The sequence below is a fragment of the Aulostomus chinensis genome, chromosome 1 (genome assembly GCF_037954235.1).
Source record: "Aulostomus chinensis isolate RoL2024-O1b breed Wild chromosome 1, RoL_Achi_v1.0, whole genome shotgun sequence".
NCBI classification, from domain to species: domain Eukaryota; kingdom Metazoa; phylum Chordata; class Actinopteri; order Syngnathiformes; family Aulostomidae; genus Aulostomus; species Aulostomus chinensis.
Window position 1 is genome coordinate 36,046,767 of NC_141320.1, and position 13,687 is coordinate 36,060,453.

The following is a 13,687-nucleotide window of genomic DNA, read 5'->3' on the forward strand; positions in this document are numbered from 1 at the left end:
ACAAGTTACTTTGAAAAAAGACCTTCATTCCTTCATGGATCCATCGCCAATATGAGCCTTCCCAGTCTGTCAGGGGGTAGAATTCAGTCACCACCAATGACATCAGAGTCAGAGTTAAGAGATCAAAGACAGACATTAAAGCCTCTCTGATAAAACAAAAATATAGTGTAGTACACTGGAAAAGAATATTGCAGTATATTAAATATGATGTTTCCATGGAGGGGCAGTTTGACATTTTTATTTTGGATGCATTTATATTTTAGAATCAGAAAGGCAGTGACAGTGACATCATCAAGACACAACCTGGTGTTACAAAGGTGAGGGGAACAATTTTAACAGTCAATCCCAAATTTAGGCCTGAAGTTAGAAAATAATATTAGCTAGCTGGCTACGTTAGCTAGTTAACGTTAGCAAGCTGGTGGTATTTAGCACCACCAACTAGTTAAACAAGGTCAACAGCTGTTATGATGATGGTCACATGATTTAACCTTCCTCCTGTGGGACCTGTTTTAGGATTTAAATGCATCAAAGAACCACATCAATTTGTTTATTGTATCAAGGATATTTGACTTTGTCAGGAACCTCTAGTTCAACAAAATAAAAGAAAAAAATGTTTTTCACTGAATTATAAAATCATAAGGATTGGTTTAGACCCAGTTATCAAAATAAGATGACAAAGCAACAGTCAGAGCCAAACCTGAAGTCAGAAGTGCACTGTCAGCAACACTGCCAGCAGCTCCTCTCCCAGTCATGGGAGCTTCAGGGACTCTCATCAGCCTCGTTCTCCCATCGACCTGCACAACAACACAACAAACAAAGACCATCCTTGATGTGTCTGCATAGAATGCATTTGTGTTGTGGACCCACATCCACCAAGAGTGCAACAGCATCCTCCTCAGCAGCCCTGCCTCAACACCAACCAGAACAGCCACAGCCACAACCCCACTCAGGATCTGGTTCCAGAAGAAAGAGGTGTCAGGTCTGCCCAAGCAGTCAGGACAGCAGGACAAATGGATTGTGCTTCAACTGCAGGAAACATCTCTGCAGAGAACACACAGAAGTGTCACACATGCATCTAAACACACAATCAATCAATCAATCAATCAATCAATCAATCAATCAATATTTCCATGGATAAGGAAGCCTGACAAGGTCACCAAGAGATGGAAACAACTTGGAGGATAGAAAACTGTTTTAGTTTATTTGACAGCTGATTGAAGACGTGGGTCAAAACTGACCGTTACCATAGAGATGGGAACAGGAAGCTGACACAAGAGGAAGGTTCCAGCTCTGAAAAAGGAGTTTGATCAAAATCTTGAACTGCCAGTAGAAATATCCTTTTGTATGTTGACCTTTGTTGACAGACGTCACTTTAGCTTGGCAGTGACAAGAATGGCTGTTAGCTTGACAAAGAACTGCACAAACCAGGTTCAAGCTGGACTTTGGACCCTGGTATCTGCAGCGACTCCATCAACTCCTAATCTAGCAGCTCTGCTGGGTCCAACTATTTTACAGAACATTTGACAGACCTGTGGAGCAGTGAGGACAGACATGAGTTGATCACATGATCCACTGAAGCACCATTTTACCTGCCACTGAGGTCACCAACATGAGCTGGAGTTGGGAATCTTGAACTGAACCTGGTATCACAGCGACACCTACTGCTGCAAAATGGAACAGCAACATTGAACCAAGTACGGGATTGGAGGGAGACTGATGGTCGCTGTTTGGGTTTTTGAAGAACAAAGAGGGCGTGGCTTCAAGCTGGATTCTCAGAGACTATTTCCCCAACCTCTACATTGGAATCTACACTGTCATCCAGTCATGTGACTGAAGTCATCAGTCATGTGACTGAAGTCATCAGTCATGTCAGTGATGTCACTCTGCAGGACTGTCATTGCCATCACATTCTAGAAAAGAATCCAGACTCCTCATTTCTGGGGCAGTTTTGGTCTTTAAAGACTTGACAGTTCCAGGAGATTTAGTTTGGCTCAAGATCTTCAGATCAACCCAGGGCAGAAGGCTATGACTCCATTGGATTGTATCGTTGGAGCATTCAGAGATCTGGTGGATCTCAGTAGGAGCTGTATTTATCCACTGAATGATCCTGGTCAATGTGATCCTGCTCCTCCATCTCTCAGGCTGACAGAGCAGGAGGACCTGACTGAGAAGAAAGCTGCCCTTGAGCAGCTTCAGTCTCTGTGTGACAACACACAGGCAGAAAACCAAAATTTGAGGGAACAAGTTTCTACTCTTGAACATGAGAATAAAAGAGCAATCCAGGAGCTCCAGAACCTCACTGCTGTGGTGGCCAACCTCCAAACGGTCCAGGACAAGAACCAGACTCAGATAGAAGATCTGAACGCAACAGTCCACAGTCTTCAGTGTGAGGGGAGGAAGGTTGATGGAGAGAACAATGAGCTCAGAAAAGAGCTGACCAACGTTCAGTCTCTGAGGGAGAGTGAACTGGTGGAGATGAAATGTCTTGAGGAAGACCTGACAGAGAAGAAAAGTGCACTTGATCAGCTTCAGTCTGTGTGTGACAAGAGATGGACAGAAAACCAGAATTTGTGGGGACAGGTTTCTAGTCTTGGACAAGAGAAGATTATTGCATATCAGCTGGTAGAGAACATGTCTGCCATGGTGGGTAACCTTGAATCTGTGAGGGAGGAGAACCAGACTCAGATCAGAGACCTGAACACACAAGTCCACAATCTTCAGCTTGAGGTGAAGATGGTTTGCAAGGAGAAGTGTGACCTCAAGTGTGAGCTCAACTCCATCCAGGCAGAGAAGAACAAAATGAGAGAAGAACTCACTGAGAAGAAGACGACTCTTGAACAGCTGAGATCCCAGAGTGAGGAGAGAGAGGCAGAAAATGGATGTTTGAGGAGACGAGTTTCGACTGCATCTCAGGAGACAGAGACCTTCACTGCTGAGTTGGCCCACCTTGAATCAAGGAAGGACCAGGACCCCACAAAGACTGGCAGTCTGAACGGTGAAGTTCAGAGTCTTCTATGTGCAGTGAGAACACAAAAGAAGAAAAGGAGCAGTGCTCAGTGGGAAATCCTGGGAAATCTTCATGATTTAAAAAGCTGTTTGAAAGAGGAAAATCATGGCCTTCAAGTGAAGGTCCAGCAAACTTCTGAAGAGCAAACAGACACTCCCCTACGTCCAGCCAGAGAAGAGCAAGCAGACTCTCCCCTACGTCCAGCCAGAGAAGACCAAACAGACTCTCCCCTACGTCCAGCCAGAGAAGAGCAAGCAGACTCTCCCCTACGTCCAGCCAGAGAAGAGCAAGCAGACTCTCCCCTACGTCCAGCCAGAGAAGAGAAAGCAGACTCTCCCCTACGTCCAGCCAGAGAAGAGCAAGCAGACTCTCCCCTACGTCCAGCCAGAGAAGAGCAAGCAGACTCTCCCCTACGTCCAGCCAGAGAAGACCAAACAGACTCTCCCCTACGTCCAGCCAGAGAAGAGCAAGCAGACTCTCCCCTACGTCCAGCCAGAGAAGAGCAAGCAGACTCTCCCCTACGTCCAGCCAGAGAAGAGCAAACAGACTCTCCCCTACGTCCAGCCAGAGAAGAGCAAGCAGACTCTCCCCTACGTCCAGCCAGAGAAGAGCAAACAGACTCTCCCCTACGTCCAGCCAGAGGAGAGCAAGCAGACTCTCCCCTACGTCCAGCCAGGGAAGAGCAAACAGACTCTCCCCTACGTCCAGCCAGAGAAGAGCAAGCAGACGCTCTCACATGTTCTTCTGCAGAGGAGCCATGGGATTCTGCTGCATGTCCTGTGACTGAAGAGCAGAATGATGGGGGCACCCTGGAGACTGGACCTGCTGCGGGTCAAACCAGAGGTCTACTGAGCCGTGTGACATCTGGTGTAGAAGATGCTCTGTTCATGTTCATAGTTTTTTCTTTGTGTGCTTTTCCTCAACTTTGTTTTCTTTGTTTGTTATATATGATGATACCTTGATCACCACAGCAGTTGATCCCAGCTTGATCAGCTGTGTCCTTTGCAGTCTAAAGCACTTTAGTGACACCTGTGGGGTCCCTTATCCTCCCTGACCACAGGGATTCAGCCTCACTGAAGGAGAGTGAACCTTCCAGGTTGCAGCTTCTAGACTCTGGAACGCTCTCCCACTGGACATGAGGACGCTGTGGACACCTTTAGAAAGACGCTAAAGACCCATTTGTTTAGTAATATTATTGTTCATGGAATCGTCCCTCTGTACCTGCCCACACAGGTCAAGAGGTCAAATGATTCCCTGTTTAAAACAGCTCTTCATCACATGGATGTGCATCCCAACAGTCAGAGCTCACAGATGCTCCTATTCCCTCCAGTGTGAGGCACTAGGAGTGACTGATGAGGGTCAGGGGGTCAGGCTAGTCCAGATAGTGGGTCTGTATGAGGTTGTTAGGGAGGGATAAGGTAGTGGCAGAGTTCAGGCTGTAGTTGTGCTCCAACAGTTGAGACAGGGCAGGACAAAAAATGACCTCCTGATGGCGTTAGGAGTGATTCTTACAAGAACCAATCAATAAAAGTGGGTGGTGACCTGCTCATGTGACGCTTGTGTTGATGATTACTGGGTCTCCTCCATGCTCATTTATCATGAATGAATCCCTCTGAGTAAAACACCTGATGGCTCCTGAGTTGTTTCACAAAATGTGTGTGTGTGTGTGTGTGTGTGTGTGTGTGTGTGTGTGTGTGTGTGTGTGTGTGCGTGTGTGTGTGTGTGTGTGTGGGCAATATGTGTTATGGTTGTTATGTAGTTTAAGGTTATTATCTCTGTTTCTTGTGTCTTTGTCTTTGTTGTCCTCCCCTTCGTCCGTCCTGGATTTTTGACCTTGGTTGCAGGAAGCCTGTGACCTCAACTCCTTTTCCTGTGTTGCTGAATGTAGAGCCTTGCTTCATTGTGCTCGCTAAAGTGTGATCCTCCCTGCTAATTCCTTATTTCGTTGACTAATTACCCACCAAAAATTAATACCTAATTGCTTTATTTGGCTGAAGTTTAAAAGACCATCATTCTGGTAGCAACAGTCTTTCTTCCTTGTAAACACGCTAAGCTAACGATGGCTTCTCCCTCTTGTTCTCCTCTCTCCTGCTCAGAGTGCCACATGTTTTCTTCCTCCTCTGCCTCCTTTAGTGACACTGATAAGTGTGTTAAATGTAGTTTTTTGTTGTGTTGGAGGTGAGGCTTAGCGATGTTGAATTGGACCTGCAGCGGCTCTGCACCAAAAGCTGCAAGAGCTAGCCAACCCTCACTCGCTGGTGCAGACCAACTTAGCTTAGCTCCTGGCTTAGGCCCAACTAGCGCTCCCCCAGCAGCTCCCAAGCATCTGGGAGAGCGCCAAGAAAAGTTGGGCCTAAGCTAGGATGTGCTTGCTCATGAAGAATTGTTGGATGTAAATTCATTTAAAGAGTGTGGAACTGGACCTGTTCTACTTGTAAAGTGTAACTTTTGTTATTTGGTGCTTTACAGGGTGATGACTTGACTTCATTGCAGCTTTGACCTGAGCAGGTGTTCATCCTCATCTCAGTAACAGGGGACACTTTATCACAGCAGTGGACAAACATCAGCATTCATCACCCAGCAGCTCCTCTGATCAACAGAACAAGTTAAAGTATTCTGGAGAATGAGGGCATGGATCCCTCTACCGCTCACATGCTAAGCTAGCACTCTACCATTTGAGCTAATTCCCCTGTTAAGGAGCACAGCAGATAATGGAGGTTGACCTTCATGGTTGAATGAGCGTCACCAGTTGAAGCTTCTCTGGTTGACCAATGTAATGGAGACCAAGGGTTCCATGACATGAATGATTAATTGAAGGTAGCATTTGTCTTGGTATTAACAGTTTATGTAAATTAGAGGCACACACACATGTTAATGGTGAGGTTTATTGAATCAGCAAACAAGTGAAACATTTTCTATGCCATGTGTTCCAGGGAGGGACCTGGGAAGCACAGGGGGACCGGCCATCCTGCCTGTGGAAAATGAAGACCCCAGTGTCAGTCAGTGGGAATCACTGTGCAAGAACTGGTATTTAGTGTTGATCTAGTTTGTCTCATGTAAATGTGGGAGTTTCAGTCGTCATGGTCAGTCCTCACCTCTTCCTGGTGGTTTCCTTAAAGGGGGTGGAGCCAAAAGGGGAGAGTGGCCCAAGGAAGCTCCTTAAGAGCTGTAGGTGCAAACCTTTGCTCCCAGATGGGGGGGGGGGGGGGGGGTACTGATTGTAGAGCCTGGTTGTGGTTCATTTTATTTGTTCTTTTAGCAGAGCATGGTTTCAATCCATTGACCTCTGGGTTCTGGGCCCAGCTCTCTTCTGCTGAGCCACTCTGCTGGAGCAGGAAAAGAAGAAGGGATCTGAATTTCAAATGTTTCACATTGATAGGCTCCAGCCCACCCCCCTCACCCCTCCCACACACACAACCCTAAACAGGATAAGTGGAAGAAAATGGATGGATGGATGTTTCCCAGTTTCGTCATGACATTCCCTTTTTTTAACCTGTCCTGTTCAGGAAATGGAAATGGAAATTTAGCTGCTATGTTGAATCAGAAAAACCTTTTGAAGTCTACTTTTGCTTCAGTCAGAAAGTGGACTGTTGTGAACTCTCACAATGGTTGGTGATTGTGGAGGAAGACAAAATCCTTATGAACCTCTTTTTAACAGACACACATTTCTAAAGATGCAGGTTCATTTTATTTTTCTTCTTCTAGCAGAGGATGGTTTGATCCATCGACCTCTGGGTTCTGGGCCCAGCACGCTTCCTCTGCACCACTCTGCTCTACCATTGACTGAACAGTCCTCGTTTTAGGAGAGCATTCTCTGTCTTTGTCTCTGCCCTGCTCTCCTGCTCTCTTTCCCCACAACCAGTCAAAGCAGACGTCCGTCCCCACTGATCCTGGATCTGCTCGACGTTCCTGCCTGTTGAAAGGAAGGTTTTCATCACCACTGTTGCAGGATGTGCTGCTGGTGGAGAATTGTTGGGTGTAGGTTCATTGAAGCAGTTTGGTGCTGGACCTGCTCTACTTGGAAAGAGTCATGAGAGAACTTTGTTGAGACTTGACTTGACACACACACACACACACAATCCTAAACAGGATAAGTGGAAGAAAATGGATGGATGGATGTTTCCCAATGTGGCTCTGCAGCAGGAGGTCTTGTAGAAACAGGGACTGACCTGACACCAGCTCCCTCTGGAACAAAGGTTCATTCATTCATCGGTGCCAGGAGGCCTAAAAACACAAAACACCAATTCAATCCAGGACCTTGGAGCCTAAACTGAAGCTCCATCACACGGTGGCTCTGCTGGGGCTCCCACAGGTGAGTGAGGCTGAGCTCCAGTCTGCTCTGAGGAGGCAGCAGACATCTGCACCACTCAGAGGTTTGGTTGGTGTCTTTGACAAAATCCCAACAAACTAAAATCCTGTTGAAGCAGGAAGTTCTAGTTGAACTCTCACCCACGTCACATGACCAAGAAAACCTCCTCTTTCATTCAGACCAGAACAGACAAACATAGAAACATTGACACGACAGGTGGGCACCATCAACTTAAAGCACGTTAAAATGGCAAAATATGAGGCCATGCATGCATTTATTATGCAAAATATTTGATACTTTATTGATAAGAAGGATTCCAAGAAACATTCTGAAACCAGGCTGACCTGTGCCGTGTGCTCGCCTATGGAAACAAACAGACCCAGAATCACATATAGAGGTTCAGGTTCTGGATGGTTCCTGCAGTAATTGAAGCAGTTAAAGGCATATATATCCAAGTGTGTGTGTGTGTGTGTGTGTGTGTGTGTGTCAAAAACTGACCCACTTCTTTTGCCAACATGAGCCCACAGTGGTGGTGTCTCTAAAGAGGTGGAGCTCTGTCCTTCACCTGCTAGGTTCCAGCAGGCAGCTCAGGTCTAGTTTTCTTCACTGAGCCTCCATGATGAGTTTCCTCTGAGAAGTTCTTGTCCAAGGTCCCAGCTGGTAAAACCATTGTCACCAGTGATACTGGGACCCTGCAGTCCAGTGGTCTTATCAGGACCACACTGGACCTGCCGTCTTTGTTTGTTGTGTTGTTGTGCAATGTGAGAGAACGTGACAGACCATTTTATACCAAAGAAAGGCTGTGTGTGTGTGTGTGTGTGTGTGTGTGTGTGTGTGTAACCATGTTAAACTCTTTTAAATAAATGTTTCAGCCTGCTATTATTTGGATGCTGTATGATTCCTGCAACCCCAGACTAACTCAGGTGTTCGTACTGCAACCTAAAGTATGGTGATGAGGAGAATAATGAACAATCCACAAGGTGATCAGAAAATAAGAAATGGATTCAGGAACAACAAACCCATCTCTGAACATGTGATTGAAACATGTGAGTGGGACTGTCAGAACCTGGCTTTACCTCAAAGTGTCTCATCCAGAGATCTGTGACAGGCGTCTGCTGTGGAGGGTCAGTCTGTCCGTCCACATTCAGATCATCGATGCAGCGACTCTGCTAGGATCAAACTACTCAGGATGAAACAGACCAATGTTGACACCAAGTAGCAACTCAGCAGCTGATCAACAGAGTCCTCAGCACCAGTAGAGCCTGGTCCTGGTCCCTGGGGGGCTCCAACCACCAGCCTCTCTGTTAACAGCCGAGCGCCACAGAGACTCTGAGTCTCCTGCTGTTCATGAAGAGTTTTCAGGCTAAATTCAGTGTGTGAGGTCCACACTGCACATTTGAGGGACCATGAAGGACAGAGGAGAGTCTGACTGTCATGGTGAAAGCCTTCAGCACTAGAACTGAAACAGCCCCCACCATCTTAACCCCCCCAAGACCAAACATCATCGTCCAGCCTCCAACCAGAGGTCCATCAGTTATCATGGAGCCACAGGTGGAGTCTGGATTCTTTTTTAGAATGAGACGGCAGTGACAGTCCTGCAGAGTGACATCACTGACATGAATGGATGACTTCAGTCACATGACTGGATGACTTCAGTCACATGACTTCAGTGCCAAACAGTGCACACTGGTGCCGACCAGTCAAAACCACCTCAGACTGTATCATTCTATATGCTTGGCTGTAGTGTGTGTGTGTGTGTGTGTGTGTGTGTTTTTAAAAAGGCAAAAAAGTCTTTTTTTCAGCAACAGAACTTTAATATAAACACAAAATGAAAAGCAGAACAAGCCAGAACCCAAAATATGGATTTACAGAGGAAGCGTGCTGGGCCCAGAACCCAGAGGTGGATGGATCAAAACCATCCTCTGCTAAAAGAAGGGAACAAAATAAACCTGGTTGTTTTGAAATGTGAATCTGTTGAAGAGGGTGGAAATGGTGATGGAGTCAGTTGTTCCTTTTGTTTTATGACAGAGACCTCATTGTGAACTAAATCATTTTAATTCTTTACTTGAAGATTCACGCTTTTTCACTCAAAATGTTTGACAACTTCCTCCATGCTGGTGCCCCATCACACACAACAGGTGCACTTGTCCTCTTTTCTCCTCTGACCCTCAAACATTCACAGTCTTCCAGTGAACGTCCAATTGTCCTCTGAAATAAGAGATGAATCTTTCCCTGCTGAGACTCCTGATCTCTGACTGTCACTAGCATGTGCTAGCAGAATACAGCACTCCTTCTTCATGATCTGTCTTTGTCTCTGACCAGCTCTCCTGCTCTCTTTCCTCCTACCAGTCAAAGCAGACATCTTCACCTACTGATCTTGGATCTGCTGCCCGTTCCTGCCTGGTAAAAGAAGGAACCAGCACCTGGTTCTCCAGGCTGAATGAACTCCAGGACGTTGGCCAGCCATGTCAGTTGAAACCTTATTTGTCCTAATAGAGAAAAAATAAGTCTGATTGTTAATGAAAGATGTCATCATGGCTTTGAAACTGTGGTTGGGGACCAGCCAACATGAGCACATTCATGGAAGAATAGCAGTAAAAACAGGAAGTGTCAGTTAGCAAGTACTCATCAGTCTGTCACTATCATACTTGATTCTAGTGGAACAAAATGGCTGCTGCTGACTGTGCTGCCTGGTGGTGGATCACTCTTCACCATCCTCTCAGGCCTTGATGGAACCAAAAAGGCCAGTTCCTGGAGAAGATCTTCTAGGGGTCCAGGTTAAAGCGGTGCCCCAGCTGGCACCAGGCGCTGACCCAGGTCCTGCATGGGAGATACTGTCAGTTCTGTTCTGCACTGCTCACAACCACAGGCTGGTGTTGAGGCCTGCAGCAACCAGGGCCCCAGTCACCAAGAGTATAAAGGCTGGTCATTGTGGCAGTGGGAGGAGTCAAAATGAAGACAGACCAATGTGAGCAGGACGTTCCTGGAGAAGTCAGAAGAACTTGACCATGTTTCCTACAGTACCCAGGAGGCCTGGTAGTTGTTGAAGGAAGCTCCAAAAGCAAAGAGCAGACAGCAGGACATCAAAAGAAAAGATCCAGACACTAAAACTACAAATAGAAACAAGAAGAAATCCTAAAAGTTTTGTAAAGATACTACAAGGTTGAATATACATTATTATATACACTACTATTCTCATTGACTCCTAAAGAGGGACAGGAAACATTAGAATGTGGATCAGATCAGCTGATTTCAGTGTTGAGTCCATCCCTCCATCCACTTTCTGTTCTTATCCTTTAAGGGTCATGGGGGGGGGGGGCGATCCCAGGTGACATTGTTCAAGAGGCAGGGTTCACCCTGGACAGGTCACCAGTCCATCAGGACAAATGAGGTGGTCGGTATCATGCAACCTAAACTAAAACATTAGTCAGATCAAATTCAGATTAAAGCAAGAGTCTCCAGATCAAAGCCAGAATTCCTGATGATGTCATCAGGGCTTTGACAGTAGCTAGAATTCTGTCTTTGATCTCAGGAGGACATGAAAGAAACACAATTTAGAAAAGTATATGAGACCACGGCAGCATGATGGTTTAGGGGTCAGCACTGTGGCCTCACAGCAAGAAGGTTCTGGATTTGAGTCCAGGCTCGGGTGCAGAATCTGCATGTTCTCCCCGTGCATGCGTGGGTTCTCTCTGGGTACTCCGGCTTCTTCCGACCGTCCAAAGACATGTAATTTGGGATGAGGCTGATTGGACACTCTAAATTGACTGTAGATGTGAGTGTGAATGGTTTTGGCGACCTGTCCAGGGTGAACCCCGCCTCTGGCCTGTAGATGCTGGGATAGGCTCCAGCCCCCCTCGACCATCAATGTAGGTCTTTTGTTAATTGCATGCGACATGAAATTATTATTGGTCACTTTTCTAGCAACAGTCTCACAGTGGCAAGACAAGAACACTTCTACTTTTAATGTTGACAGTTTGTTCAACACTAAACTTCATCCAGTACCATGTTGTCAAACACTGGAACCTCCACAGCACCTGAACAGGGACTTGAACCCTGGACCCTCAGATTAAAAGTCTGATGCTCTACCGTCTGAGCTCCTCAGGCTCTTTCTACAGCATTGAGACAGGAACAGAAACACCTGTGAAGGTCAAACTGATGCTTTCTTGACTTGTTCAGTCCTCCATGTTGAAGTCCTCCATGCTTTTGATTGGCTCTGATTCTCTGTGGCAAAATCCAACAAGAGGCTCCAAAAATGTCCTGAATGTCACAAGAATGCACAGGACAAGATGTTAGTTTCCTTCATGTCTGCAGTTCCTCCACTGGAAAGTAAAGTCAATGCTGCTCCTCTGCTGAAACCTGGGATCGGACCAGGGACCTTTAGATCTTCAGTTTAAGGCTCTCCCAACTAAGCTGGTTCAGTTCTGAGGGAGGGCCCTGCTTCTCTCATTTATAATCTCTTCCACTCTCACTAGAACTTAGAGAGGATTGGAGCTTCTGAAGTCCTGACACAAATCAAACCAGGGACTTTGAACTACACAGTGAAGGAGTTGGTCATCAAGGTCGATGGCAGCTTATTAAGTTCTAGCTTTGATCAAATATAAGAAATGTAAATGAATTCAACATTGATTGCATTTCCCTCCTTTCTTTGGTGCAAGGAACTGAGGACTGGAGCTCTAAGTTTTCCAGTTCCTACATCAGTGAATGGACTTTCTGTGCTGCAAGGAGCCAAAGCTACTAAGGAGGATTACAGTTTGTCCTTGCAGGAGTCAGTGACTTAATAGAGTCTAACTAAGGGTTGAACCTGAATGAGACAGTCACCCTTCAACATGGGGCCATGGTAGAGTGAACCAAGAACACTACAATGGGGGTGAGAGTGGAGCCATGATGGACTCACAGTTCATCACCTCCACCATCATGTGGACCACCTGATCACCTCTCCCTCAACCTCTAAATAACTCATTCCCTGACCGGGAATCGAACCCGGGCCGCGGCGGTGAGAGCGCCGAATCCTAGCCACTAGACCATCAGGGACCACACTGAGCTCTCCAACAACAGAGACTATAGACAATGACTCAAGAACACAGGACTCTGTGGTCTCAGCTTGAGATGCAGAGGGTCCACCAAGACCACCAGACACCTCAGCCCCCTAAAGACAGTCCACCCGCAGGATCAGCTTCTATCACTCAGTGGTCCAGAACCATTATGGAGCCTGATCAGGAATGTGAGCAAAGCTCTTGGAACAGGCCTGCTGCCACCACAACTAAGATCCTGCAGGTCACTAGAAACTCCAGTGTCCAGCTGACAAGTGGACGTTCCTCTGATCTGTGGTGGTGCTGAGTTTAGCAAACATCTCCAACAAGAAGACGAAGGAGGCCATCAACTCCTCCAAGCTCAACATCTATACTGGCTTTACTGGGAGATCAGGAGGTCAAAGCACACCTTCCCCCTCCACCTCAGATGGTTTCTACTCACAGAGATGAGGGACCAGTTCAAACCAACTCCCTGGAGCTCCCTTAAGCCATTGTCCCCCTCAGCTAACATCTGGATCTGGACCTGCACCGGTGCTGACTTGTGTCTTGAGTCCCCAGAGTTTGTTGAACCAGAGAAGCTTCAACTGGTGGCGGTCGTACAACCAAGCGTGAAGGTGAGCCTGCATTGTCTGATCTGGAGCTAACAGGAATTAGCAAGTTAGCAACATTTCTAGAGTTGCTGCTAAGTTGAATTTGAATTTATTTGTTGAAAGGTTCCAGTTTCTATGAGGTCTCCCTCAACCTCTAAATAACTCATTCCCTGACCGGGAATCGAACCCGGGCCGCGGCGGTGAGAGCGCCGAATCCTAGCCACTAGACCATCAGGGACCACACTGAGCTCTCCAACAACAGAGACTATAGACAATGACTCAAGAACACAGGACTCTGTGGTCTCAGCTTGAGATGCAGAGGGTCCACCAAGACCACCAGACACCTCAGCCCCCTAAAGACAGTCCACCCGCAGGATCAGCTTCTATCACTCAGTGGTCCAGAACCATTATGGAGCCTGATCAGGAATGTGAGCAAAGCTCTTGGAACAGGCCTGCTGCCACCACAACTAAGATCCTGCAGGTCACTAGAAACTCCAGTGTCCAGCTGACAAGTGGACGTTCCTCTGATCTGTGGTGGTGCTGAGTTTAGCAAACATCTCCAACAAGAAGACGAAGGAGGCCATCAACTCCTCCAAGCTCAACATCTATACTGGCTTTACTGGGAGATCAGGAGGTCAAAGCACACCTTCCCCCTCCACCTCAGATGGTTTCTACTCACAGAGATGAGGGACCAGTTCAAACCAACTCCCTGGAGCTCCCTTAAGCCATTGTCCCCCTCAGCTAACAT

General features: G+C 46.8%; 2 non-coding genes across 2 annotated transcripts; both read right to left on the reverse strand.

Moving 5' to 3' along the window:
* Positions 1 to 12,278: 12,278 nt before the first annotated feature.
* trnae-cuc (transfer RNA glutamic acid (anticodon CUC)) lies at positions 12,279 to 12,350 on the reverse strand. Its single transcript has one exon. It is a non-coding gene; the product is annotated as a tRNA-Glu (tRNA).
* A 755-nt stretch (positions 12,351 to 13,105) lies between these two features.
* Positions 13,106 to 13,177, reverse strand: trnae-cuc (transfer RNA glutamic acid (anticodon CUC)). The gene has a single exon. It is a non-coding gene; the product is annotated as a tRNA-Glu (tRNA).
* Positions 13,178 to 13,687: the final 510 nt, after the last annotated feature.